Genomic DNA, 27,466 nt, shown 5'->3' with positions numbered 1-27,466 from the left:
AGTATACAGAATGCCACCCTGCGAGTTGCCTTTGATGGCCTAATGAGTATTTGCATTCGTGCGAAGCCTTCCGCCGTTGGCCGAAACGCCTCGCAGATGGCGCGCGGCGGCGGCGCCCGACTGCCGGCGGGAAAAACGCACAAAAAAAACCTCTCCGCTTTCAATCGAACGGAGCAAAATTGGCAGATATGTAGTTCGCTTGCTCCGTGAGAAAAATCAATTGATGTCGCCAGATGGCGGAGGTCAAAATAAATAAAAGAATGAAGAGGCTGCAGCTGGAAACGTTAGCGAGCGTGCCGCCGACCCCCCGACGAGCTCGCCGAAAATGATTGGCCCTCGTCAGGAAGGAGGACCTCTCGTTTGTACTCGGCGCCTCAAGTGGAAATCGCAAAAAAAAAAAACACACTTTACATTCGCGACTGGAAAAAGTGCCGGGGAAAAAACTTTTCACTTTGACGCGCGCCAGCTCGTAGCGAGGAGGCCAAAAAGCCCCCGCCCCCCACCACCACCACAACTTTTCATGCCGTCACTACAATCGCAGATTCCCACAATCAAATGGAATGACCTTTTCGCCACCAAAGAGGGAAAGCAGCCCCCGCCCCCTCCGACGGGAAACTGTACTGCCGTGACACACGTGTCAGCACGTGCGCCGACGCCTTTGAATTTTGTCGACCGACGAGCGCTGCGATTGTCGGTGACGAGTGATCGACGAAGCCGAGGTTGAAGAAGCGTCACAGGTGCTTTGGTTGAATTATGACTGATGGTGTTCTGGGCTACATTTATAAAACACAATCCCCCCCGCCCCCCCAAGTCCCTTTGTCTCTCCTGGAAAAAGAAAAAAAAAGGCCAAATCTCTGCCGTCCCACTTGACGAATTAACTGTGCATCGCTAGAAGCGCCTTCACGCATTCGACGACCTTCAGCCCAGCAGTACAGCCGATACGTTCCGACTAAAAACGCCCCCCCCCCAACCCCCCCACCGCCCGGGTGCCAAGTCACAGCTGGCGAGCCCTCAACAAAACACCGGCAAATAGTCCGGCCACACTCAGGGACAAAGCAGTTAGCACAGGGCCGCCATGCCCCCCCCCCCCGGGACAAGAAAGAAAGTGAAAGGTTGCGAGCGAGGTAATTCGCGCGGCGTGGAGCCACAGCCCCCCCAGGTCACACGCTCAGCTCCAGGCTGCCAGATGAAGCGCTCCCCCTCCGAACACTTTGCTGATGTGTCAGGGAGCTGCAAAGAGGATGACTGAGGTCTCCGCAGGGAGGGGTACACCCCCCCCACCCCCTCCCGTCCTCCCCCGGACCCCCCATGCGGAATCTGCTTTTCCCTTTTGCTTCCGTGCGTGCAACACAGGAAGGACTTGTGACCCCGCAGTGCTGCATGGGTAGCAGCTTTGTTTTCCAGCAGCGTCAGCCCCCCCCGCCGCCCCCTCCCCCCCAAGCACAAGTCGCAACCGCAGCCTGAAGCTGGATTACAACACGCAGGAGAGTAAATAAATGAAAGGTCTCGTTTTCAATGTTAAGAGCTTTGACATGGGCTTCAGGCTGCCTTCGCTCTTTTCAGAGCGTCAGCGGAAGCGCGAGGCACCGCCCGCCAGGCCAAAAAGGCGTTTTTGCTTCTCACCCTCCCCGCCTGCCGAGCGGCCGTAACGCCGCGTCGCAAGAAAAAAAAAAAAACCTTGGGAGGGAAGGGCCCGCAACGAGCGCCCATTGCCTCCTCCCGCTTGGCGCCAAGGTTGCTATCACAGCCGCCCAAAAAAAATCCCAAAAAAAAAAATCACACAATGGACAATATGCGGCCGCGCGTCCAAATGGCAACAACCTCGGCGACCGGTCTTGGTGTCGTTCCGACAAACGTCCCCCGTTGCCGCCCGGCGCGACTCGAATCTGCTCAGGTGGCGCAGAGAAAATGGGTCAAAGAGCCTCGTTTGCTTTTCACGGGGCAGATGCTTCGTTTTGGTCGGGTCCCCAAAAGACATGCAGGGAGTCTGTTTTTTTTGGGGGGGGGGGGAGGGGAATGCGCAGGTGTTCCGAACAATCCCAACAATGGCCGCTTCTCTTTTTTTTTTTGCGGTAATGTCTCACACCCTGCCAGCTTGGACAATACGACGGAGCATGACGATTCACCTGGGCTGAAACAGAAGGAGGCCAGTGGAGTTCATTCGCCATGTCATTATTTACACCTGCGACCTGTCAAACAACCCCCCCCCGCCCCCGCCCACCTCCCCCTGCGAGTTGCTGACACTTTCTGGCAAACGAAGCTCTCCCGCGTCATCGCGGCGACAATTCAAGATTCGCCTTCTAATCTTTATCTTCTTCTCAAAAGCTGTGCTGCTCTCAAAAATTCAAAGTGACGCCAACGCCGCCATCTCCGGACGTCCTTTAGTCATGACGGCGGCTTGCACAAGCCCTGAATTTTACACGGGTGCGCCGCGCGGGGACCCTCGTCCACGCCGAACCCGTTGGAAAAGGAGCTGGCGGCAACAAAGTGGCAATTTTCGTGGCAATTTGGGCAATTCCCGTGCATGGATGCAGGGCGCGCTATTTGTTTCAATGTTAGCATAAAAAAAGAAAACGCATTTTTAAAAAACCCAAAAAGCATTTACATTTTGACACGCGAGGTAAAAAAAAAAAAAAAATTGCAAAAATAGCTCACTCTAATGCGATGAGAAGCAAAAGAGCAGAATCCAAATTGCCTGTAAAGATTTGTGGGCGTTGTAAAATAGCGACAGCGGCGGGAGGAGGTGTGTGTGTGCGTGTGCGTGTGTGTGTGCGCGCCGACAATATTCCATACCTGCCCGTAAAGCCGGGCGCCTGTCGGTAAACAAGACCGCCTCCTCATCCTCTCTGGAGGCTCATTAAAATTTGAGCGGCGTCAAAACGAAGACTCTGCTTTGCCTTTTTTGGGGAGGGGGGGGGGCGTTAGGGGGGCTCATATAATCGCCATAAATGTGTTGAACCCGAGATGAGAGCAAGCATCCACGCAAGCGAGGACCAGAATAAGCGCTTGCCGGCCGGCTCTGGGCGCCTCGGGCGCTGAGCCGCATGCTGCTTCACCCAGCGAAGGCTTTCCTGTCTGATGACTCCCAAGAATGAAACGTGTCCAATGAGCACTTGTTGCGACGGCGCCCCCCCCCCCCCCCACACCCCCCTCGATTATCTTGGAGTGCAGTAGCCAAAGAGTCCCGTCTGATGAATGAGCTTCTTGAATTTGTGCACCCCCCCCCCCCCACGCACAACTCTCTCTCCCTGGGCCACAAAATGCGCCTTTTGCAGACGCCGCCGGCAGCTACTTTGCAGGCAGCGCAGGACGGCCGACTTTTAAACGGGATCTCCGGCCAAAAAGTTAATGCGACTCACTCGCCGCTGCGGCCCGTCCGGTAATTGCAAACGGGGATTAATCACACGGATGCTTGCAGCAGTGGGGGCGGGGGGCCCTTTTTTCCCCAAGCACCTCCACTCAAACCTCGCAGTTGTCTTTTTTTTTTTCTTTTTGCGTGTTTATACATGTCTCTTTTTAACACCGGCGGCGGTAAATTATTCACACCGTGGTCCAAGTGCTGCATGTTGAGCCCCCGAGCCGCTGCCCGGTCGGGGCAGCGGCTTCTTCACACATTCACACTTTCAATCCATCCTCGCAATGTTTCGTCTAGAATTTGGGCGGGGAGTGAGGGGGGGGGTGGCTAAGAACAGTTTTCGAGTGTTGCGGTGCACGTTCTCGCCAGTGTGACAGAAGACACGGTTTGCCATCCCAACACTAATTTTAGAAGTGATGGGTGCTCGGCAGATGGTCCATTTGGATGTTGGACTCGCTCCCTTTAAAAAAAAAAAAACAAATAAAATAAATTTTAAAAAACAGTGTGTCAGGGAGATTTGATTTTTTTTTTTTTTAATTCCAATGGTGAGGAAAAAAAATGTGAACACATTAAATATATCAAAGTTGGTCTTTGTTGCCAGTTTGAATGGTGCTAATGCTAATTTTTTTTTTTTTTTCTTAACATGTTTTCCACTCTGGAGCACATTCATGCGCCTTGAGACATTGAAATGAATCGAAATGCTATGAATCCATTGCAACGGCCCTCCCAAGCCTCCGGAAAAAAATAAATAAATACAGTGATGTCATCATATGACAAATTATGAAATGGTTATTGCTTCCGTTCAATGCACACGGCGATGTTCCTTCCGGAGCGCGCACTTTGGCCACTTGGGGGCAGTATCACCCCCAAAGGCGCGGTTATGCTGTACACGGAGAAGTCTCTGCTCACCTATAAGCCAGAGCGATCGTCTTTTGAGCCACTTCTGACATCAAACGTCATCGCTGTCATCGCCGAAACTCAACTCCGACATTCCAAATCATGCGAAATTGAAGCCTCCGAACTTGACGTGAAGCCCATCGAGTGATCCCGTGGATGAAATGCGATACACCCAGTCAAGCTGGCTAGCCTGAACGGCCCGGAGGCGCAAAAACTGGGGAGAATCTCAACACCACCCCCCCCCCCCCCGCCCGCTTCTCTCGCCAGACATCAGCTGGGATGGGCTCCAGCACGGCATCCAATCCACACGTCGCGGCGCTACAAAACGCCACTAATGCGCCATCAACGCGCCCGTCGGCCCGATCCCGCGGGACTTACAAAATGAGCAAACCTGCTGACATCGGTAATAAATAAATGAAGTGGCGGCGCCATTAAGTGCTTTGCGCGAGGGCTGCACTTTACCTTCGCCCGGAGGACCAAAAAGCCCCCCCCAAAAAACGCATCCGCATGTCACCGGATGTCCGCGGCGGACTCGGCGCGACCAAAAGCGGGCTCCGGGGACGCGCTCGACCGATTCGAGAGCTCCACAAACAAAAGCGGCTGCGCGGCACTGCCGCTGCCTCGATTGTTTGCTCAACTGCAGATGGGAGTTGCCATCGCACAAATATCGATTTCTGTTTGTCCGGTGGCGCCTTGAGCGAAGATTACCCACATTTTCTTGATTTTCAGCATTCTGTCTCGTTTTTTTGTGTTGTGAGCCAAAATTGCTCAGACTAAATGTTATTCTGCTCTCGCTGAGCACACCGTGTGCAATTTAGCAACCAACAAAAAAACAGGCTTGGCGTGCTTGCTTCAGGCTGTTTACTCGCACTTCCAGTTCAAGTCGACTGAAGCTAATCAAGACAAAAGAGAAGGTTTCTTTCGCTAGCTTCATGCTAACGTCACAGGCGCGCCCGTGGAAGTCGCGTCCACATCGCAGGAGGTGAAAACGACTTCAAGAGGCGTACGTACTTGCACATGCACTCGTCTGGTGAACCCTTGTACCGCCAAATATTGTCAATTTCACGTACACAAATTGATACTAGCGGTACACGCTCAAAAGAACTTTTTGTTTGTTTGTTTCACGCACACGATTCGCCCATCCGTCAAACTGCCACAATGTAGCGCCAACTGTTGGTGAGGAGGATTTGGATTTTAAGTATCGGTGGCTGGGATCGGAGGCAAGTACCCGATACTTTAAAATGAGGCCGTATTGGCCCGATACCAGGTATCGATACTACGACTACTACTGCTGCTATTTTCTAATGTTAGCAATAAATTAATTGTCACGATGGTGGAGAAAGAACCGAAGCACAACAGATACGTTCTCGAGCTCCCGAGAACCTTCACAGAGGCACTCGTTCCGGCGTCGGGTTTTGTCATGCGGTCGCTCTGCATTTATGGGCGTCGTATCCGCATCTTTGCCGTATTTAACTTCAGAGCTCATTCCCCCCCCCCCCCCCCCCCCCCCGCTGAAGTCATTAAAAGTCATTTTTGCGCTTCTGTCCCGAGAGTGCGTTCGTGTTTCTTTCACTTTCGCGGCTGGCCTCGGAGCACATCAAGTTTCCTTTCAAAGCCATCGGCTGAAATTTGCTCCGGGATCATTTGCCGTCTTCTGTTTCCCGCCGAGCGGCATTAAACTATTTCGATGCGTTTATTTGTTTGTTAAATCCGGAGCGATACGAGCCGCAGCGTCAAGGTCGGCAGGGCGGATGCCGTCTCAACGCGCCGAATTACAATCGCGATAAGCCTCGGAATTGCGGAGAGAATTTTCAAGAAAGCGCCGGGCGAGAGATAACGTTACGGAGAAAAGGGGTGAAGAGCAGGCCAGGCCATAAAGTGTTCGAGTCCCGCCTGATCTATGGCAGATAAATTAGGAGAACATTTTTTCCCAGAAGCCGCTGGACGTGAGAGCGGCCTGCGGGAAACATCCATCCCGGCCGTAAGTTTCCCTTGGAAATGGTCTTGCGTGCGTGACGGAGGACGAGCCGAGTCAAGGGAACGGGGGGTGGGGGCGGGTGGGGGGGGTTATTTTATTGCCTCGTGCAACCTGACGACTTTTTTTTTTTTTTTAAATCAACACCCTCGCTGGAAATAGGTTACTTATGCCGATCAAGTGGCTGAAATTGCGTCGGGGGTGAGGGAGGGGGGGGGGCTTTAATTGACTCAAGTGTAGCCAGGGGAGGCCCGGTTTTTCGAGAAACAATTTTCGGGAGCTCAAAAGGTCAAGCGGGTCGGCGCTTGCGTTCCCCGGCTCCGACTGCCCAAGTGCCCTTCGGCAAGACACTCCAGGTCGCGAGTGCGAACGAGAAACTGGCTCTCAATTGCCTTACCTGCTTAAACACGGGAAATTATTTTGTAATTGTCATTTCATACAAAGGCTACACCTCAAATGCGCAATCCTAACCCCCCCCCCCCACAAATGCTCACGGCCATTGTTTAGACCGCCAACGCCAAATCCCCAACGCGCGATCCAAAGCAACGCCGCACATGTTCTCGAGGCGACGAGGCAACGTTGCTCCAGATCTTCCCAGCTGCGATCAAATGAGTTTTGTGATCTTTTGCTTTGACAAGCCCAAGCGCAGCGTTCCCACGGGGGCGGCTCGACATTTTATTTTTCTTTTTTTTTAGAGCAACCTTTTCATCCACGCAGCCCATTTCTTCACATTTACATCAGTCTCTTCTCTCAAGTCCTTTTGCTGCTCACTCACCCTGCATCTCAGACTCCTCGGCAACCCCCAGGGCGCACCATTAACACGGGACTAAAGGGGGGGGGGGGCTTTCTTCCCCGGCTGAAGATCAACCTGGACCGCTCAGTGCATGGTCAGTGCACAATGGCCTGCTAGCGCGTGGAGGGGAAAGGAGGGGAATCTCGAATCAGACACGCCGAGATGCACGCCAGTGTGCCAATATCAGCTAAATTGGACCATTGCGGCAGTTGACGGAACCCCCCCCCAAAAAAAAATAAAGAAATAAAATCACGGTTCGTAAACTGGCAATGCGGTGTCTTTTAATCACACAAAAAAAGCAAGCGCAGGAGGAAGAGTCGGAGGTAAAATATGGATGATATTCCGTTTCATCTCTTGGCGGGTGGGGGGGGGGGGGCTGACTGCGCATCTGGGGAAAAAAACATGACACTGCGCGTATTGTAATCAATCCATCCATTATCTGAAATTGAGATTTATTCGGCTGACGCGACACCATCGACGTTAAAAGCTTCACAAATCGAGTGGAATTTGGCTCTAAAATGGCCGCTTGATAACAAAATGGCTGACTTGCGGTTGAGTTTCACGTACGCCTCCTTTGAGACGTTTTCATGGATCTCGATTGATTCGACGCGTCCGCTGAATTTCACACCAAAATGCCGTCGAGGTCAAGTTGTTTTTTTTTTTTTCGTGTAATTTTCCAGGGGGCGCTACTGAGTCCTTTTCTGGATGTCCAATCGGCAGCGCGCCGACGCGACATGGCCGAGATATTTCACCGTCGGGGCAAACTGACCAAGTGGAAGGAGGCAAAGCCAAGGTAGCGGGTGAGTCACGGCCCGCCTGCGGGCAAACACGCTCTCCTGTCCCCAATTTTTGTTGCGCTTGTTTTATTCATTCTATCCTCCACTCAAGAGAAGGAAAAAAAAAACGGCTCGGGCATTTCTTTTCACCTCGCATCTGTCCGACGCCATCGAAACGATGCGATTGGAGCGGAAACGCTGCCGAGGAAAGAACCTGAACGAAGCATTTTTAATTTTTTTTTTTTTTTAGACGCAGCGCCAGCGGCGCTCGTCGGCCATCGGAGCCGCGGCGCCGTCTCCGGAAGGAAGAAAGACGCAAGGAAGCGGCAGCCCCCCCCCCCCCCCCCCCTCGGCCTCTCGTCGTCGGCAAAGGCGCTCGTGAAGGAGGAGCTGCGGCAACTTGGCGCTTTACGGCATAGCCCACCAAAGTCAGCACGGCCGCATATTGACGTCAATGTTTTGATTTCGTCTGCCCTCAAGGGGGCGCAACACGCAAAAATGAGGACGCCCTTTGGCGAAAATCGGCCAACGCGCTGGCCCAATTTTCCACATTTTCTTCCCTTCATCTTACTGTGCTAACGACAAGAACGGCTTGACCACCAACAAGCCGAAAGGTGAAAGCCAACGACCCGAGGATAAAGGGAGCGAAATGGGACCACGAGGAGTGGGCGGGGGGATTTTGTTTCCTAATGGCCATGGTAACCCCTTTCTTATTAAAAACACACACACACACACACAAGGCGGTTAGCCTAGCGCTAATTAAGCCGCCCGACTGTAAAATGTGTTTGTCGTGCGAGGATGCACTTGAGCAACGGCGACACTCCACCGCCATCGCGGAGGCCGTCGGCTCGCTCCAAATACGCCCCCCCCCTCCCCCCCTCGCCAGTTCACAAATGTGACCTGGCAAGCCCAAAAAAGAAGAGCAGCGGTGACAGGATTTTTTTTTTTTTGGCGGCAAGCGTAACACATGTAAAGAGTCTGTCGAGCTAATGGATTATTTAACGGGACCACTCGGCGTGGCTGCTCGCCGGCTGTCGGGTCGGGTCGAGAGCGTCTGCTTTGCGGGCGGGTGCCAAGTGTGACAGCTGGCACACCTGATCTATCTGAGTGGATTAGTTCAATCTGTGGGCGATGTGCTTCATCGGGGGGGGGGGGGGGGGGGGGGGGGTTATGTAGAGATCAAACGTATCTTGATTTAAATCGCTCGTGGTTGGGAAGACCCAAATGGTGCTACATGAGGACATTGGATTCAAATCCCGAGAGACGCTCGTCCTGGCATAAATCTATTTTGGGAGCCCCCCCTATTTATACCTCCCTCAAAAATCGCAGAGGCCAAAACATAAAACATGACGAGCCTAAATGTCAGAAAAGGTCAAAACAAGACTCCCACGAATCACCAAAAAGTTGCACAACTGCCCCCACCAAAAGTTTGAATAAGACTACAAAAAAACTCAACTAAAATTTGTGCAGGTTAAAATAAAAGGCAACTGTCAGTCAAATTGATCCTCGTCTCCCCATCAAGTAATGGAAAAAGATTTTCGCCAAACGGGTCGATTAAAAGCAGCTAAAAGGGCAGCAAAATTCCCGGTGGAACCGCTCGCCGTGCGACCCCGCCCCTCCATTGTTCCTTCCGCTCGGCCTCTGGACGCTTTGAGGTGCCTCAATAATGCACGAGCTTTGGATTGTCTTCTGAAATTTTAATTGTGGTCTGGGGCTCTGGAAATCATCTGGGAGCGTCTGGGGGAGGCGCGGCCGGAAGTGCCTCTCGACCGCCCTCGGCTTCATTAGAGGGCTAAGGTGACGGTGGGTGGGGCTGGGTCAAGCTAGCGGAAAGAACAAAGAAAGGAAGAGCCAGAAGAGTGGAACCCGTAAAGCATCAGGCGGCCATCTGGGTTGGCCAAATGTCAAGTCTGACCCTCGCCAAGTTGCAAAGGTTCAAAGGTCAACTAGCAGGAATCCCGCAAAATTTTTTTTAATGAGACTGCAGTGGATCGCTAAAAAGTTGGCGCATGGCAAAATACCGCTTCACCATTGACGCCCGCCCTTCGTTTGGATATTAGCCCCCGCCTCCCCCCCCACTTGCCCCTCCCTGCCTACCGTCTTCCAACCCAAGTTTGCGCGTCCAACTTCCCTTGCTCAGCGACAATGCACGAGGAATCAAATGTGACCTACATGTTCATTAAATTGTGTCCTTGGTGGCCGCTTCATCTGCAATGCAAACGAAAGCCATTGTTATGCGCTAAGCAGCTTACGGGTAAAGGGGGGGTAGGGGGGTGCGTTGGATGTGGCTACACAGGTATAAGTTGTCGGTACACAGGACAGTACTTAATGAACCTTCTGTCGCTTTATGCACTAAGACAAGCGGAACATTAATTTAACAGAATTACAACTAATGTAAACGTGTTTTGATCTCTCGCTCACACACTATCGTTGAGCAAACCGCGGTAATCCCATCGAAAGTTAGAAACGCAGGGGTGCGAAATCGCATTCTAAGGGGTGCGAAATCGCATTTCAGGACGTGTGGAAATCGAAGGGTCCAAATGACAAAGGAAAATTAACAAAAGAGGCCAAATGTATTCAGAATCAAAAGCTAAAGGCATTGCTAGGACGAGATGTGACGTTCTTAGGATTTCCTTGTACGTGCTAAATGTTTTTTGTAGGGGTGCGCGGCTTGGAAAAGGTTGAACATGGTCACCAGTAAATAGCTCAAAAAGGACACGGGAACAAAAAAAAACTGAATGAAAATTAGAGGCTGGAAGTAAATGAGACGTGATGTTTGTCTGGAGTGCAAAGAAGGAGTAATGCTTTTTTTAGGGGTGCACCGCAACCCGAGGGTTGACAAGAAAAAATCGTTTTTGTAAAAAGGGTCGTGAATTAAAGGTTGAGACTGGAACAGATGAATTGTTTATGCAAGGGGTACGAGGCCCAACTGAGCTGTTCGAGGGCGCGCAACATCAAAGGAAAAAAATATTATCAAGAAAAAAAACTACTGAATAAAATTTCACTCTCATAGAATGAACCTTATGATCAATTCAATCAAATTGGACTGCTTTTGTTCGGGTGCGCAACAAAGGTTATAAATAACAGCTTGAAAAAACATATTTTGAATGACAACTTGAAGCAATAATAGAAAACGAGCTCAGCTCAAGAGTTTTGTTTGTTTGACCATAAGCGCACCCCCGAATCACCCGGGAGATTCCCGCTTGGACAGCCACCCGGCTCTTAACAACTTGACTGCTGTTGTTTTGTTTCCTCGTTGCGGCCGACACGCTGCCTTATCCATCACCTTTTTAATAGTCTGAGGGTCCGGCATGTGAATTGGGTCTCTGCCTTTTGACACCCTCCTCATCGTTGGCCTTTTCCCACAACGCACCCCCCCCCCCTTCTTGCCGGCTACGATAAACAATCTCATCCATCAAAAACGGATGCTTGCACTTACAGCTGGGTGATTTGTCTTGTGGCGAAAGTCGACACACTGCACTTTGGTGCTTTTACACATCCATCGTTGGGGGGGGGGGGGTTCAAAATTTTCGGAGCCACGCACCCCTGGAAAATATTTTGATACCCTCGTAGCCTCTGAAAAAGTAGGATTGCGCGGGCTCAATATTGGATTTGAAGGAATTTGTTTTTTTTCACAGATTTTTTTTTGACGAACTATTCGGTGCTATGCAACCCTAAAAAATAATTTTGCAAAATTCTCACAGCGCATAAAGTAACATCCCATTATCGTATAGCGTCTACTTTTAAATCAGACAAGATGTTTGTTTGTTTTTTAATCCTCCGTCCTAATTTGCAATGTTTTTTGTGGGGGGGGGTTTGATCTTTTCTGCGCTGCGCACCACTAAAATAAATTTTGTTTGCCCTCACACAATCAACTGAAATAATACATGCAAAAGTAAAATTTTTGATTTCAAATATTTTCACTTTTTAACTTTTGGGAGGACACAAACTTTTTTGATACCGCGCAAAAATATATTTGTATTACCTTGTACCCACTACGGAACACATAAAGCAATTCTAATTTGTAGTACTAATTAAACTTTTGATTTAAAAGGTTTTGGGATCATCCTATTTTGGGTTTTTTTTCTTTTTTCGGGATCGAGCACCCCTTAAATTTTCCCCCCAATACACGGAGATTGGTTGGTTATCTGCTTCTGCTGCATACAAAAATAAAAATTCCATCCCATTAAGGGCATAATACGTTTTATTATTTTACGAACTACTCTGAAATGAGAAAAATAAGGGCTCCCCCACTTGGATAAGAGCCTTTAAACAGCGGTGAAACAGAGCGGAAAAAGCTGCATAATCCCGTCGCTAATTAGCACGGACGAGGAAAAAAAAAATGCTGAATATCCGTCAGGACGCACATGATGGTTGCGCATATTTAGAGGCCACAGGACAGAGAATCGAATACGCTGAGGGCGATCGACGGCCGAGGAGATGAGGGGGGTGATGATAATGACTGGACTCGGAGATGGCGTTAACCCCCGGGGGCCCCCGCGCCAGGCCGTAAAAGTAAGATAACATGGCCTGTGCGCATAACATGCGGACGCCATTCGGTCATGACCATTTGCAGCGGCAATTACGAGACGGCGTCGCAAAAGAGAAAAAAAAAATAGAAGAAAAATGATTCGACATTCTTCTTGCGATTCAAGGATGTCACGTGACGCAAACGTAAAAACGTGGGCTTTCAATTCCATTCGATCTGGTACAACTACGGTTTCGGTGACCAAACTAGCCAAGCTAATGCCACTGAAAGAAACAACGTAGCGTTAGCAATTTAGCTTCAGCTTGACAGCCCGTCATACGTCGCCAACGTTGAAGGTAAATATCCAAAAAAATCCTTCAAAGGAGGTCAGATGCGCAAAGAATTGCTGAGTGTACTTCTGGGGTGTTACCGGAGATTGGGCGCGCTTTAGCATTTTAGACTTCTTTTCCGGTTCTTTGTGGATTCGGATTTTTGTTTATTTAAGGATTAGGTGCACTTTGTCGGCACCGAAGTGGACTTCTCATTTACTCCCAACTAACCGCAACCCCGCTTTCAATCCAGAACCCTGTTGCCGCCTTTTTAAAAAAAAACATGTGCCAACCCATGACATAATCCAGTTATTGGCAAAAAAATGTGACGTAAACCCGCCCGGAAAAGCTTCTGGTTACCGCTGGTTTCATCAGAGCCGACAACACAAATACTTTGAAGGGATGGAATCTTGTTTGTTTAATTCATTGGCGCGCGGCTGGCGCAACGTCCGCGACTCTCCTCTCTGCTTCAAATTGCTAAAACGTCACACTCCGAGCCAATCGGGGCGCGTACGGTGAAAGGCGGATCAGTTTACCCCGGCTGCGGTGAGCAATCCTGTTAGCGCTCCCCGAAGCCACGCGCGCCCGGCGAGTAAGGATTTCACAGTTCTTTGATTACCCGCGTAAAATATCCGGGCAAAATCGATGGCGTCGATGGCCGGGCCGCTGGCGGCGGGGCGTCTCTATTACCAGAACGAGGCGGCTCGCCACACCGTCACAAGCCTCATCACGCCTGCCGCGGGGGTTTCGCGTTTCCGTCTGGGCTCTCGTCAGGCAGGAGCCTAACGGCACGCGCCCACACTTGCAAGCATGTGCACAACTGCACACAACTGCAAAAACAAGCATGCCAAGACACGCACGCAGGCCTTCAGATCTCAAAATAAATCTTTCGCAAACAAAAAATAAAGGTTCAGGCCAATTCCAGGGTCACCCCCCCCCCCCCCCCCCCTCGGTTTTCAATATTTTGTCACAAGGTGTAGTTTTCACCACGTACAGTAAACCATTTTTTAAATGCTTCCTCTACAACGCTGGTTCAGTGGGCGTACTGGATGTGAGAAAAGTCCGCGGAGCCAGCGAGTGACGCTATCAACAGAAGGCTGCAATCGACGCCCACGGAGACATTCGAAGCGGTCGTGACACAACGCCGGCTCTAACTGAAGAGCTAGCGCCAAGTCGTCCACACCATTACATACTCAACTTGGATGCTCTGCAATTTCACAGTGACGCTCAGAAGCGACCAAGCATTTGTTTTTCCCCAGACGAGGCTGCATGAATAATATCATGCGTTTTGAACAGAAATGCTAATGTGAGATGTCGTTACTAGCCGTGGATAAAACTGAGCGCTTGTTTACATCGGAACAAAATGCTAATGTTCCGCTGCCAAAATAAGTCCAAGTTAGGACACGTTACTCTGGATGGATTTGAATTTAAAAAACAAACAAACATATATCTATTTTTTTTAATTGTTAACTAAAATGCTAACATCATGCTAGCAATGAGAATGCGGGTCAACAACTCGTGCGTGGTCTCTGTTCGCATACATCTGTGCAGCCGTCGTCTCCTTATTTATGGAGTTTCTGCTGTTCATGATCAATGACGGAGACGCTTCAGAAAGAGAACGTGCGCACCGCAGGCTGGTGGCGTTTGTTCCTGTTTGTTTGTTTGTTCATAGCTAGCTAGCGAGCTAACTGAGGCTTTTATTAACAGCATGCCAGCCGCGGACAGAAATAGAAAACGGAAAACTCTGAAGGAGAAGACAGGTGATGAGAAACGTACATGACAGGCTACTGTTTTGTCAACACCTGAAATGAAATGCTAAAATGATGCTAGCGTGAGAGGCCATGTCACCATCCGCTGATAAATTCATGCCGTCATTAGCTCGCCAGCCAAAAAACTTGAGAGCTCATGCCAAGTTGACCTGAAACAACGCTAAACAGTTGTTAGCTCGTTAAACGGAATGCTACAAATCCATCTGTAAAGTCTTGCGAACAACTCCCCCACCTTCTCCCCAAAACTAGCCTGTCTACTCCAAGGTAAACAATATACTATCTGGAAGATAGAAAAAAAAAATTCGCTGAGCTAACGTTAAGCTACCAAGGACTGCGGTTACAGCCGCAGCATGCGTCGGTGGAGTCATTTAAAGAGGTCATTAGAGTCTACATCTCCTGTGTGGGCTTAATGGCTCCTTTCCTTACATGTGAAGACACTTTCAGTAATGACTTGCACAACGATGCCGAGCTATGATCGGACACAGGAGGTATGATAGGGCGTTAATAGGCTCACATTGTTATACTTATTGACCAGAGGAGAAAAGAATAGCCCAGCCACATGGCAAATGTCATCTTTTTGCCCGCTTCTTCTTATTATTAGTTGTATTATTAACGATATGGCGGAACAAGCACGCCGCGATCGTTCCAGAGCCCCCTTCAAGCAATTAGCGCTTTGAGGATTGGTCGCCATTAGCGGTGCGTGGGTCATATCCTTGATGGAAGGCTTGTTAATACGCCTACGGTGTATCAGCTCATTATGCTCATTAGCTGGGGTTCCATCCTCCCACGCTACATCGCTAATGTGCTAGCTGAGGGAGAGGAGAGCACATCATCTTCAATAGAATGGAATGTTGTTAGTTTTTGGGCCAAAATGCTAACGTTATGCTACGATGTTGAGACCAAGTCACTGACTGTGGCTTGTGCTACAGCCATGTGGTCCCAAATGCGAATGACACAAGTTACTTTCAGTGACTCTGAATAAAGCTAACTGGCTCTCCGCTTAAAACCAAAATGCTAATGTGATGCTACCATCACAACATAGTCCTGCTTTCTATCTCTGACTCATGGAAAGTTACAAAAAAGAAAAAAAAATTACCACCTCAACTAAATATTAGCATCTATGCTAAATCAGGCGCATTTACCCTGTTGTGTTAATTAACGTACACTGTCCCAATGGAAAAAAAAAAATGCTAACGCCATGCTACCAACATAAGGCCTAGTTAGAATATCCATGACTTGTCGTACAGCAGTACAGTTATATACATTGATCTAAAATGCTAATTTGTGTGTGTCTGCGTATGAACAAATATATAAACAAACATATGCGGGAATGTTGCATACCACTTTACTTGGGGAATAATTGTCAACAAAAGCTGCATAGCTGTTCTCAGTCAATGGCATGTTTAGATTTTTCGGAAAGGAAACCAAAAAATGAGCTTGGGGGAGATTTGACACACACACACACACACACACACACACACACAATAAATAGATAAATAAATAAATGAGGTGGATGAGTCACGAGTCGCCGAATGCCTCTGAAGCGGCGACAGTGGCACGACAGCAGGTGCACAGCAGCTTCAGTCCAAAAAAGAAAGGAGGGAAGCCAAAAGAAAAAAAAATTGGGGGTGTGTTAAAGCCAAGCTGACAGCTCAGGAGTCCCAAATGCGAAATAAATAGATCAAAGCTGCCAGCGACGAGCTGCTTTGCGTTTTTGTCGGAAAGTAACGACGGTGCAATTGAGCGCTCACTTGGAAAACACTCGCGGTAGCTCTTTTTTTTTTTTTTTGTTGTCGTTGTTGTTTTATTTGTTCCAAAGCTTGAAATACGGACAGCAACGGGAAGCGGCGCAAATAAATCACGGTGGGAAAATTGAAGCGAAGGCCTCGTGGATAATTGCGCGTGGCGCTAATGAAGACGGATGTGAAAGCCTAACAAGCAAAGTGGTCGGGGAAAAAGGGAACGGCGCCTCTCTGACAGCTTCCTAAAGGATCGCTTAGGTGGCAACGCAACACCCCAGCGTGGCGGCCATGATGACTCTTCATATGCGCGCCAGTCTCGGATCCGTCAGCTCAGTTGCGGCAGAAAACACGTGTTGTCGGACGACTGCGACGGCGCGAAAAGGTGGGCGGAAAAGAGCTGGAAAATACAGAGCATCAATCACAATTAGACCAAAGAAAAAGAACTCAAAGATGCTGCTTCGTCAAGAATGTCTTTCCGTTTTGGTGAAACCATAGTTAATTTTTATTTTTTTTTACTTGCATGTAGTTGTTTTCCTTCATCAAACTTTATGTTTGCGTTTATGTTTTAATGAGACGTAATATATGTCATCTATTTCATTTTCATGGCAATTTTGTAATGAAATATAATGCGATTCATGTTCATCGTTTGGATTTTTTTTAAAAATTCAATTATTTGTCATTTTTATGTGATGAAATGACTGTCGGTGGTCACGAAAGCTCATGATTTGTATCGCCAATTGATAATTTACGTGTTGCCATTATTTCAGAAGGATACGGGTTTTTTTGTTGTTGTTTTTTACTTTGAAATGTCTTTTGTTTGTACGCACACACAAAACAAGCGTCGGGAAGAAAAGCTCCGCCCGCTTCAATTTGGCCCGCCGGCTTAACGGCTTCGCCCCGGGGCTGATTCACCCAAATGCCAACCGCAGGCGCGAGCGGGCTTCCTTCTGACGTTTCCTTGTGTGACTGCCGTTAAAATATAATATTAAGGCAAGAAGAAGAAGTGGAGCAGACGTGGCTGGACAGCCGTGTCGCTGATCAAATTTGTATCGACTCATCCAAGAGTAAAACGTCCGCCGGCAGAGCCGAGTTGCGACGATGACTTCCGAAAACGCAACGTGGGGGGGATTGCAAGAGAAAAGCGTGGCCACGGAGGACCACAAAAATTGCCCATTTCGAGAGTTTGAAAAATTCAGACCCTGAAAACGGTTTCACGACTCATCGTGACATTTCAGCTTCATTTTGGCCATCATCAGTTGCCCTTAAAATTATTGACTTGTCCCGGATCTTTTCATGATGGCAAAATTTGACATTGATGTCAGAGAGATTTGGGACGCTCATTTTTGTTGTTTTGTTTTGAAAAAACAACAAAACAAAACAACAACAAAAAAATCAAAAGTTTGTCTGTTTCTTGTTGCCCTTCAAATCCGAGTTGATCCAAGAGATTTTGCTGGATGGCTACCAAATTTGCATTTCGTGGACAACGCGTGATTTTGTGAAAACCACAGGTGAAAGGTGAGTACTCACCATCAAGAAAAAAAAAAGAACACTCGAACAAGTAAACTACCATCATCAATCATTTCGCTGAACAACATGTCAAGCGTATCGTGCGTAGGCCCACCAAAACAAAAAAGTCTTAAGAGGCCTTGCCTGAAAATGGACAGGCGGTCTGCCAAGGGGGGCGGGGGTGGGGGGGTTTGAAAGCAGCCATTTCAGATCACCCCCTTGGCCGGCGGTTCAGGACAAACTCGAAAGAGAAACGAGAGTGCAAGTCCATGTTGAATCGCTAGCTTGCATCCTAATCAATAACAAATGTAGCCGTTGCGCATGCTGCACTCAAAGCCTTTTAACGGGCTCAAAAACAGAACTTACGACGAGAGACACTTCAATGTCTGCCGTCCATTTCATGGATTTGTGTTTTGTTGTTTTTTTTCTTCCCTTCCTTTTAAAAGGCCGGTTAATGGAGCGGGAAATCTTCAGCGGAATATGGAAAAACATCAAGTGGAGCTACAGTGCTAAATGTCGACGTGGTCGAACAAGAGGACGGAACCACCTGGCGGCCGCAAACCGGTTAGCGTTTCCCTTCTCTCTCGTCAAAGTAGAGAGGGACAAAAAAAAAATAAAATAAAATAAAAACTTTTATGTCGCGTCCTGAAAAAAAGTTCCCTCCGTTAGCGCAGCACATTTCTCCAGGCGAATTGTTCTCAAGTTAAAACGCTTGATCATCTCATCTTTGATCTGAAGTGGGGGGAAAAAAAAAAAAAAAGGACACGGTCACGTTTGTAGAGGGGGAACGAGACGGCTAAAAAAAAGGGAGAATGAGATTCAGCGTCTCGTGGCCAAGAAATGTCATCACTTGGCGACGTAGCCTGTTGATTTTGCCGTCGCCCACCCGTGCGCAACGGCATTAGCTTGAAACGCTATTTTTAACGTCGTCACTCCCGATGTTTTTGTCCATGGCTGAAAAGCAAACACGAGCGTCTGCTGCGACTTATTTATGCAAGTCTTGGAATAACGGTGCACACACACACACACACACACACACACAGAGTGGGAGTGGGGGGGGAAGGGCATGACATTTTCCAGAGGGACTGAGAGGAGTTTTTTTTTTCCCCAACCAATAATTACACTAATCGCATAAATCATGGCAAATTCAATGAGATGTGAATCTAAGCACGGTTAATGATGTTTTGAAGGGTTCCATTATGCAAAACGTTCTTCATCCTTCAATAAAAAACGGGACAACCGTGGAGGAGACACACATGAATTTCCCCAACAAAGACGACCTGAAATTTATTTCTAAATCAAATACACACACACACACACACACACACTTTCTGCATATAGGTTTTTGAGGGTTTTTTTTGGTGGGTCTACCCAAGAGAAAGGCCTACCAAATTTCAGCTTTCTGAGTGAAATTGTCTTTTGAAAACTGCGGCTTTAATATTTTGGGCCAATTGTCGTTGGCTTTCTGCGCCAACGGAAGACTTTCGGCGTCTCTGCTTTACAGCTCGGCGACAAGCACATTCAGTCATTGTCAAAGCCTCCCAGGGTCGCATTCATCAATGTGCGCTGTCCCCATCCACCCTCGCCAACCCCCGCACCCCCCTCCAAAATCACCTTAATGCTTCCCACTAACGATGTAATCTTTCACTTTGCTTGCAATGTCATCTGGCAATGCCAGCCGCCGCAAGATGAATACCGTTCACGCCCCCCTTCACCCAAAAAAACAAGCGGACCTCACAACGCGAAGGAGGTGAATTTCATTTGGATGAGGAGGGGGGGGGGGGGCACGTCACTTTTCATTAGCGTCGCAGGGCCGGCCGGGGAAAGCGAGCGAGTCGGCACGAAGCCGACTTCACGTGCCGCTTCTCAATCAGGAGGCTCCCAAGTGCCACCGATGCTTGTCTTGGTTTGACTTTGACTCACTGAATTTTGAATTTTTAGGATTTTTTTTTTTTTATAACGTCACTCAAGCTGCAAGGAGGAAAAATATTGCCGGGCAGTGTCGCTTCTCTGGCAGGTTTGAGGGTTTCATCCATTGTGAGGGACGCGGGCGTGCTGGAGCTTCGCCAAGTCAGCGGGGTGCACCCTGGACTGGTTGCCAGCCATCGCAGGTTTGAGAGTTTCTCGCGTTTATTATTTTGGGGATTAGCGCAGCTGTCTGGCGGTGGTGGTGAGGGGACGGAGAATATTTGGTGACGAAGATGAGCAAATAATCCAGAAGGCCATAATTCAACCAAAACACCACGTGTAAACCCGAAGCCCTTTTGGGGTTGGACTTTCTCCGGGAAAACTTGCCAATGACAACCATGGGAGGAAAATGAAATGTCAGCCATGTTTTTCAGTCCTTCCTCGGGTCTTCAGATCGCATCGGATTAAGATCAACCCCCGTCGACCGCGTCGCTTTTCCCGTTAAAGCGTCAATTTTGTCTTCACTTTTTGGCCAGAACAGTTTTTTTTTATTATTATTCATTTATTTAGTTGTTGGGGGAGAAAGGTTGTGGGCGGGGGCAGAGCAGCAGCTGCAATTGTTTGTGTCATTGTGTCCTTGCCCGGATCCTCACTTTGAGTGTGTAAACTGTTTTGCAGATGCGGTTTGATGTGCTGGAAACAAGGACAAAATGCGCACAAATACATTTCAAGGAGCAGGAAGACAAAAAACAAAAAAAAAACTGATTAATTAGAAATATCTGATTTTTGGGGAGGAAAAACGACTCCGATTTTTTGCGATGGAAAAGGTGGACTTTCAAAGGTCCAACGGTCTTCAAAAAATGTCCGAAAAACTTTGTTTAAAAAAATTAATTAAAACAATTATTAATCCAGAAAAAAAGCAAAATCCAAAGATCAAAATCTTTGAATGAAAATGTTTAAAAAGTCTCAAACATATACAAATAAAAGATTTCCGAAAAACTTTCTGAATAAAAATGTTTTCTACTCACAAAAACTTTGAGGTGAAAAAAATGTCAAGCAAATGAGATGTGGGGGGGGGGGGGGGGGATCACATGTTGTCATGAAATTTCAAATTCTTTAGATCTGCAGACATCAAGTAGGGGGGGATGACAGATATATATTTTTTTCCCTTCACAAAAAGTTTTTAGAACATTCGGAGAGTAAATTTGCAACGACTGACATTTGAGAGCCCCCCCCCCCCCCCACCTGAAAACAAAAGCCCCGAGAGATTCCACTTCCGAGACGATTAGCGCAAAGCGGCTCATCTTGACACCTTTCCGGGGCGGAAAACTTTGCGCGGGAATCGGCTCGTGTCTGCTCCGGCTTGATTTTTGACAAGGATTAGCATCCATTTGCGAGTCCTCAAAAAAGATCAAGCTCGCTTTGGCTGACAAATGAGACCTTTGCGCGCACGTTCGCCGGGGATGGCGTCGCCGCGGCCGTGCCCTTTAACGCCGCCTGCGGTGCCGTCAAGACAAGTTTTGAGCACAATTTTCAGAAGGGAGTTTTTTTTTGTTTTGTTTTTTAATGGAATTTTGGGACCAATCTTGAGGATATTTTCTTTTCTATGAAAACGTGGTACGCGCTCATTGGCTGGCAACCAGTCGAGGGCGTCGCCCGCCTACTGCCCGAAGACACCCGGGATGGGCTCCGGCACGCCCGGCGACCCCTGCGGGGGAGATAAAGCGCATGGATGAATGCTCGTTTTCGGGAATCCAAATCCTAATCCGACCACAGTAGCGTGTCCGTGCGTGCGTGTCTTTGTTCGTTTGGTCGATGACGTATTAGTTGGACCGGCGTAATCTTTTTGTTCCCGCCAAACACGTGAAATATAATCCAAACAGCGGGATTAAGGTTGCCCGAGATTGACGAGGATTACGCTCCGGCGGCAGATTTGATGAAAAGTTGCGCAGATTGCAGCCCAAGGTGGCAGCTAATTGGTCCGCCAAATGCTCGCCGGGCGGCCGCGGCAAACGCCGCATGAAACTTCACCTCTGTTAAGACTTTTTTTGTTTTTAACTCTGTTTTCATTTTAAACTCTGACATTTTGCCGACGTTCACACAAAAACTCGATTTGGGTTTTACGAGCAGTGGAAAAGGGGCTAAAAGGTAGCGGCCTACTTCTGATACGAACCCCGTCGGCGGGAAATTCCTCGGCCCCTTTTTGTATCCATAGAAAAAAAAAATATATATGAATTTGTAGTTTCATTTGTTAACCAAACAAAACAAACATCTTTTTTTTTTCATTGTCCCCCACTGCAGTTACAAAGACACGCCAGCTGCGATGACGAAACAGGCTAACGTTTTTCAAACAGTCACGATTCGGCCTGCGGTCCGACATTGAAAAAAAAATATATATATATGCTCGCGAGGTCGATTTCAGACTCTCTCCTTGCCCCTCTTCCCTCATCAAAAGTCAGCAGGGATCTCAACTTTCCCTCAGCCAAGTGATTGGATTTGAGGATGTTTCTGATTCATTGAAAAACCGCCGTGTTATGTTCACGAAATGCTCCGTTTGCCTGCGCCAAAATTCAGCTGGCACCTTTCCAAGCACTGACATGAGCGATGCATCCCGAGCCCGCTCTCGGCCTGCTGTTGTTTGTACACGGCAGAATCGAAATGAGGCGAATACATCAACGAGGCCGGCGCCCTTTAACGCGGCCAACAGTCGGTCGGGGACGTGCGAAGGAGCCTCGGCATTTGCAGGCGCGCCGGCCGGTCGACTTTGGTTCAGCCTCCTTCCTCGTTTGCGTGTTTGAATTCCGCCGACTGCTCACCTCACTGCCAGCATCCGAGACGGCCGCCTGAAATTGCTCGGGCGGGTGGGCGCTGGGACTCGTCCTTGCGAGCCAACTAAAAGCTTTTCTGTTTGGCCGCCAACTTCTCTCGTCGGCGGAGAGCGAAAGAGGTAAAAGAAGAGCAAGAGGAAAGAAACGAGCCGGGGAAGGTCAAAGCGCTATCAGCAAAAGAGAGACTAAAATAAGGATTGCATTAACATGCAGCGACGGAGAGCGACGTGCTTTTATTTTTTATTGGCGGGGGGTGGGGGGGGAGGGATGTCCCAAGGAGGCGGCGACGCGAGCAAAGATGTCGCTTGTTGCGTACTCGGCGGCTAACACGAGGAAGATGATCAAAGTATAGTTGGGCTCCTGGAGGTTTGCGCCAGTGCCATGCCGAAGGAAAACTGTTTCAGGCTAAAAGCAATCATGTCAGCAGCCATATTTGAAGCCCATCTGGCATGCCATGCTGTGCCACTTATCGAATACAAACGAAGGCGCTAAGAGCCTCAAACGCAAAGCGACTCAAGGCCTGGCAAAGCATCACTTGCAATCTTTACTTGAAAGGCAAATCAAGAAGGCAAAGAATCACATTAGCGGTCATATTTCAACCTCGTGGAACTCACTTTTCCACGGACTCAATACAAATGAAGCCGGTCAGAGCTCCAAACAAGCAGCAACTGAAGCCGTGGCAAAACATCACAGAAAATCTTTTTTTCTAAAGCGGGGAATTGATTCGGGGGTCTGATTTAAACAACAGAATATATTTTTTCATTTGCCGAGTACACAAGTGAAGGCAGAAAGAGCTCCAAAAATAAGACACAACTGAGGGCACGGCACCTTTTTGAAGGCAAATAAAGGCATTAAGAAAACCACACTAGGGCCTCGCAAAGCACCACGAATGAAGATTCGAGTTTTTGGTCTGAACTAAACTGAGCATGTTTTCTCAACTATGTCAGCTTCAAGGGAGGGCAGAAAGAGCCTCAAACAAGCAGCAACTGAAGGCTTGGCAAAGCAGATCATGTTTCTCCACATAGTTGGGACACACACAGACAGATTCAGCCCCTCTCCCCCAAAAAGTAAAAAAAATAAGTGATGATGAATGCATCTTGGTTCAGAAGGAAAGCAATTCAAGACTTTTTGAAGGCCATTAATTCAAGTAATCAGTTTGAGTAAAAATGCCCGTTTGACACTTGGGACACCAATGGCTTCATTTGAAACCCTAACCGCGGCGTGAAAGCCAAATTAATCTCATCAAGCACTCATTTGATCGTTCAACCGGTGCCGTTCGACACAAAAACCCTCCCTACCACCCTACCTTCAAGCGGCGCCACATTTCAGAGTGACAAGTGTGTAGTTGCGCCGCGGCGTTGTTCGGCCTGTCCGTCAGTCATGTTATGACAGACGGGGATTGGGCGCGAAAGCACGATGGCGAGGCGGCCCATTTGTTTGTCAGTCAACACCTGAAGGTGGTACACGAAGGCACGCCAAACGATTTCAACTTTGAAATCAACACGGTCTTCATTCAGAGCGGCGGGGCGCCGATGCAGCCGTTTGCCGAAGCCGAAAAAAAAAACACGTCTCGAAACCCAAACGCTTCAAAGTAGAACCTGGAAGCGTGCGTAGACTGCGCGGCGGCTAATGTTCCATCCGGCGAAGGCAAACGTGTCTAAATGCGTCTAATGTAAACCCGGCGTGACAACATGAATAATTCAGCAGGTGACGCACGAGCCGGCCGGCTAACGGGGACGGCCGACTCGTTGGCTGACAAGAGGACGGCGGTGGAGTAGAAGAAGAAGAAAAAAATGTCAAGACGACGACATTCATTCGGGCTTCAAAAAATTCCAATCGCTCTGATTTGAAACTTTCGCTCAGGCTTCAAGGCCTCCTTTGAAGTCCTAACCCGGGATTGGAGAGATGATTTTGAAATTTTCCGTAGAAATGCCACCCTGGCTTGAACTCCTACTTTAAAATCCCAATCCTAATTTGATACCCTACTTTCAACGCCTCGTTAGAAAGCCAAACTTGGGAATTTTAAGCCTACCACTGTTTTCAAGGCTTCATTTGCAACCCTGATGCTAGTTTCAATACCTTACCCCGTTTTGAAACCCTCAACACGCTACACTTCCAACGCTACTCTGAAAAGCTCCTCTCATTTGAAACCCTAAATTGAAAATCTAACTTGGACTTGAAAGCCCCGGTTTAAATCCCTAACCTGGTCTTGAAACCCCAACCCAAGGCTTGAGACCCTATGGTGAAAGCCTAACTGGGGTTTGAAACCGTACCGCTTTCTTCAAACCCTAACTCGAGCTTTGCAACCCAAATCTAGTCTTGGAAGAAAACCCTCATTGTAAAACTTGAAATCCGGCAAGCGACAAAGCCTTGAAGAGGGGACAAAACAATTGTGTCTCTCCATCAGGTACGTTAACGTCTCTTCATTTTTACCGGCATGATTTGAAAGATTTGGTTTTGCAAGGCCATTTCGACCGCAGAGCCGTAAAACTAATGCGCTTGTTTTGTCACATTCCGATGATAAACACAAACATTGTCCGTCTCACTGGGGGGGGAGGGGATTTGCATATTTCTTACGCCGCAAACTTTTTCACCGGCAACACGTCTCAATCATCATCCCCCCCCTCACCACCCCCACTCTCCAATTTCCCCTTTTCAGACATCTCGGAGCTCTTTTTATTGGCTATTTGGGGGAGCGTTTTTGCAGCTATTATCCATCCGTCAAATAAACAACCCAGGCGATAACTGGTAATTTTTTTTCCCCCCTCCGCTTTATGACCTTGGTTGCGGATTCTAGCGTGGTTTCGCGTCTGGCTTTTGGAGGCAATTAGCCCCCCCCCCCAAAAAAAAAAAACGACAGCAAAATTTGACAATCAGATATTGTTACATCTCCATCTTATTAGGAAGCAGAAGATAACCGTTTGATGTGATGTTTTGGGCCACAAGGGGGCACCAGATACACAAACCCGTTTAAAATTCGCTCCATTCCGAAACATCGACAATGACTGGATATTGCTTGATACCTTAACCGCTGCCTAGTCACCTCATGTTTGATGTTTCGCATCAGCAGATACGGCCGATTGAAAAAAAACAACGAACAACGAAGCAACTAGTGCAACTGGAGCGCACGTACTTTAGTGCTAGCAACCCACGGCATCGATTCCAAGTAATCATTCACTGCAAATCAATTCCACGCCAAGGTGCGAATTTATCACAATAAATAGTGTTGATGAGTTCATTGATACGCAACACGTATAGAACAGAGCAAAATCGATGTTCAGTTAGTAACCCACACCCCCTCCAAAAATCAAACAACCCCCCCCCCCCCCTCCAGTATGTACAAAGTGGTTCCCATTGCATCAAACTTCACATATTTACGACGCGCCAAGCATCAAAGAACATTCCGCGCTAATTCCGGAAATTTGAATCCCCCCCCCCCCGTCACTTGCGAGCCCAATTGAGCCGACGCTCCGGGGGGGGGGGCAAGTGTTGAATTTTGACAGTGCAAACAAAGCAAGCCAACGTAACTCAAATGGAAAAGAGAGTTGACTCACCTGGGTTGCAGGCCCGGAGGATGTTGCGACGAGGCATGGAAGACAAAAAAGAGGGACAAAACATGCAGGAAAGAGTTAGCCACGATTAAATGGTGATGAAAAACCCCCCAAAACAAACAAACATTAAAAACACAAAACAATTGAAGTCAGTGTCCTGATCAAGCGCGTTAAGAATAATCATACAGTTCGCAATCGGGGGACGATTCACATCTGGGCGGAAAAAGACAAAGGCATTCAAACACACTCACATGCGCCGCCTGGACCAAAAAAAAAAGTTTGCAAATTTTTCGGTTTTGGGGGTCTGTGTCAGAGGCGGGAGGGGGGGGCAGTGTGAAAGGCAAGGCTGAACAAACGTATGTCGACTGCCCTATTGTGTTGAAAGTGACCAAAAAAAACAAACAAACAAAAACAAGATGACCCAGCAGGGGGCGTGTCCGAGGCAGGGAAAAAGCAAGTTGCACTCAAGTCCCCGGAATTCCACCAAGTTGAACATCCAAAAGCTGAAAACCCAAAACTGGTCGGGCGATTTCTGAACTTTGTTTTCTTTTCACGGGTGGATGAAATCCCTGTCATGAAATTGTCCCACCCCCCCAATTCAAAACGAGTGGCGAGTGTTATATTTGACATCCCTGTCCCACAAACGTGTTGTTCCCTTTCTAATATCTGCCCTTCTGCCTCTGTTACTACCTTTAAACCCTGAAAATATGAGCACCTGCACCTTTCATACAGAAAAAAACAATCCTGCAATTTGAAATGGCGATTGGGGGGGGGGGGGGCTTCTGCGTACGAGTTGATTTTTTTGGGAGCCGGGAAAATCACAATCGCATGTAACAAAAACTGAAAGGGTAGTCAAACCCAGCACGGCCCCTGGGTTCTTGTTCAATCAATAAAAAGCGCTTATTTAAAAAAAAAAAAAAAAAAAAAAGCAACAAAGACGACGGCTTCCTTCTAACGCTTGACTGCGTGAAATCCAACACACCTCGGTCAAGTGAACATTATTGCGCGTGTCAGACATATGTCGCAATACATTACTCCCATTTCCTGCCTTCTCTGAAAAGGTCAGCGGGGGAGCAGCTGGCCCAGAAATGGCGGCGTCACGGTGGCGTGACGGAGTGGGGGGGGGGCAGGGGGGGGGGAACTCAGGTGCGTGATTGTTAGCCGCCTTATTGACAAAAGGTGGAGGTCGCCAAGGATTTTGCTGGAAAAGGTTAAGTCTGTCTCAGCCGACGCGTCACCACAGAACATTGGATGATGCTACACGCGTAAACCACGCACATCCTCTTTTTTGTTTAAAAAAATAAAAAAATAAAAATAGCATAAAATAGGAAAATCAACATGAAGAGGAAAAAAACGACAAGATTCTTAACTGTCACACAAAATTAACAACAAAAAACAAAAAACAAAATAGTGTACGACATCCACGTTCTCTCGATATGCGCCATGTCCGAAGTGAAGCGTGGCCAAAATTTCCCGAAACGAGCCGCGTGGTAATTTCTCAGTCAACGGGGGTTGCAAACGCGCCTTCCCCCTCTCTGCTGAAATATTAACAAAGCGAGATATCCGATG

The sequence above is a fragment of the Hippocampus zosterae genome, chromosome 16 (assembly GCF_025434085.1).
Source record: "Hippocampus zosterae strain Florida chromosome 16, ASM2543408v3, whole genome shotgun sequence".
NCBI lineage: Eukaryota > Metazoa > Chordata > Actinopteri > Syngnathiformes > Syngnathidae > Hippocampus > Hippocampus zosterae.
The sequence above is the reverse complement of the archived record's forward strand: the minus strand, read 5'-3'. Positions refer to the sequence as shown.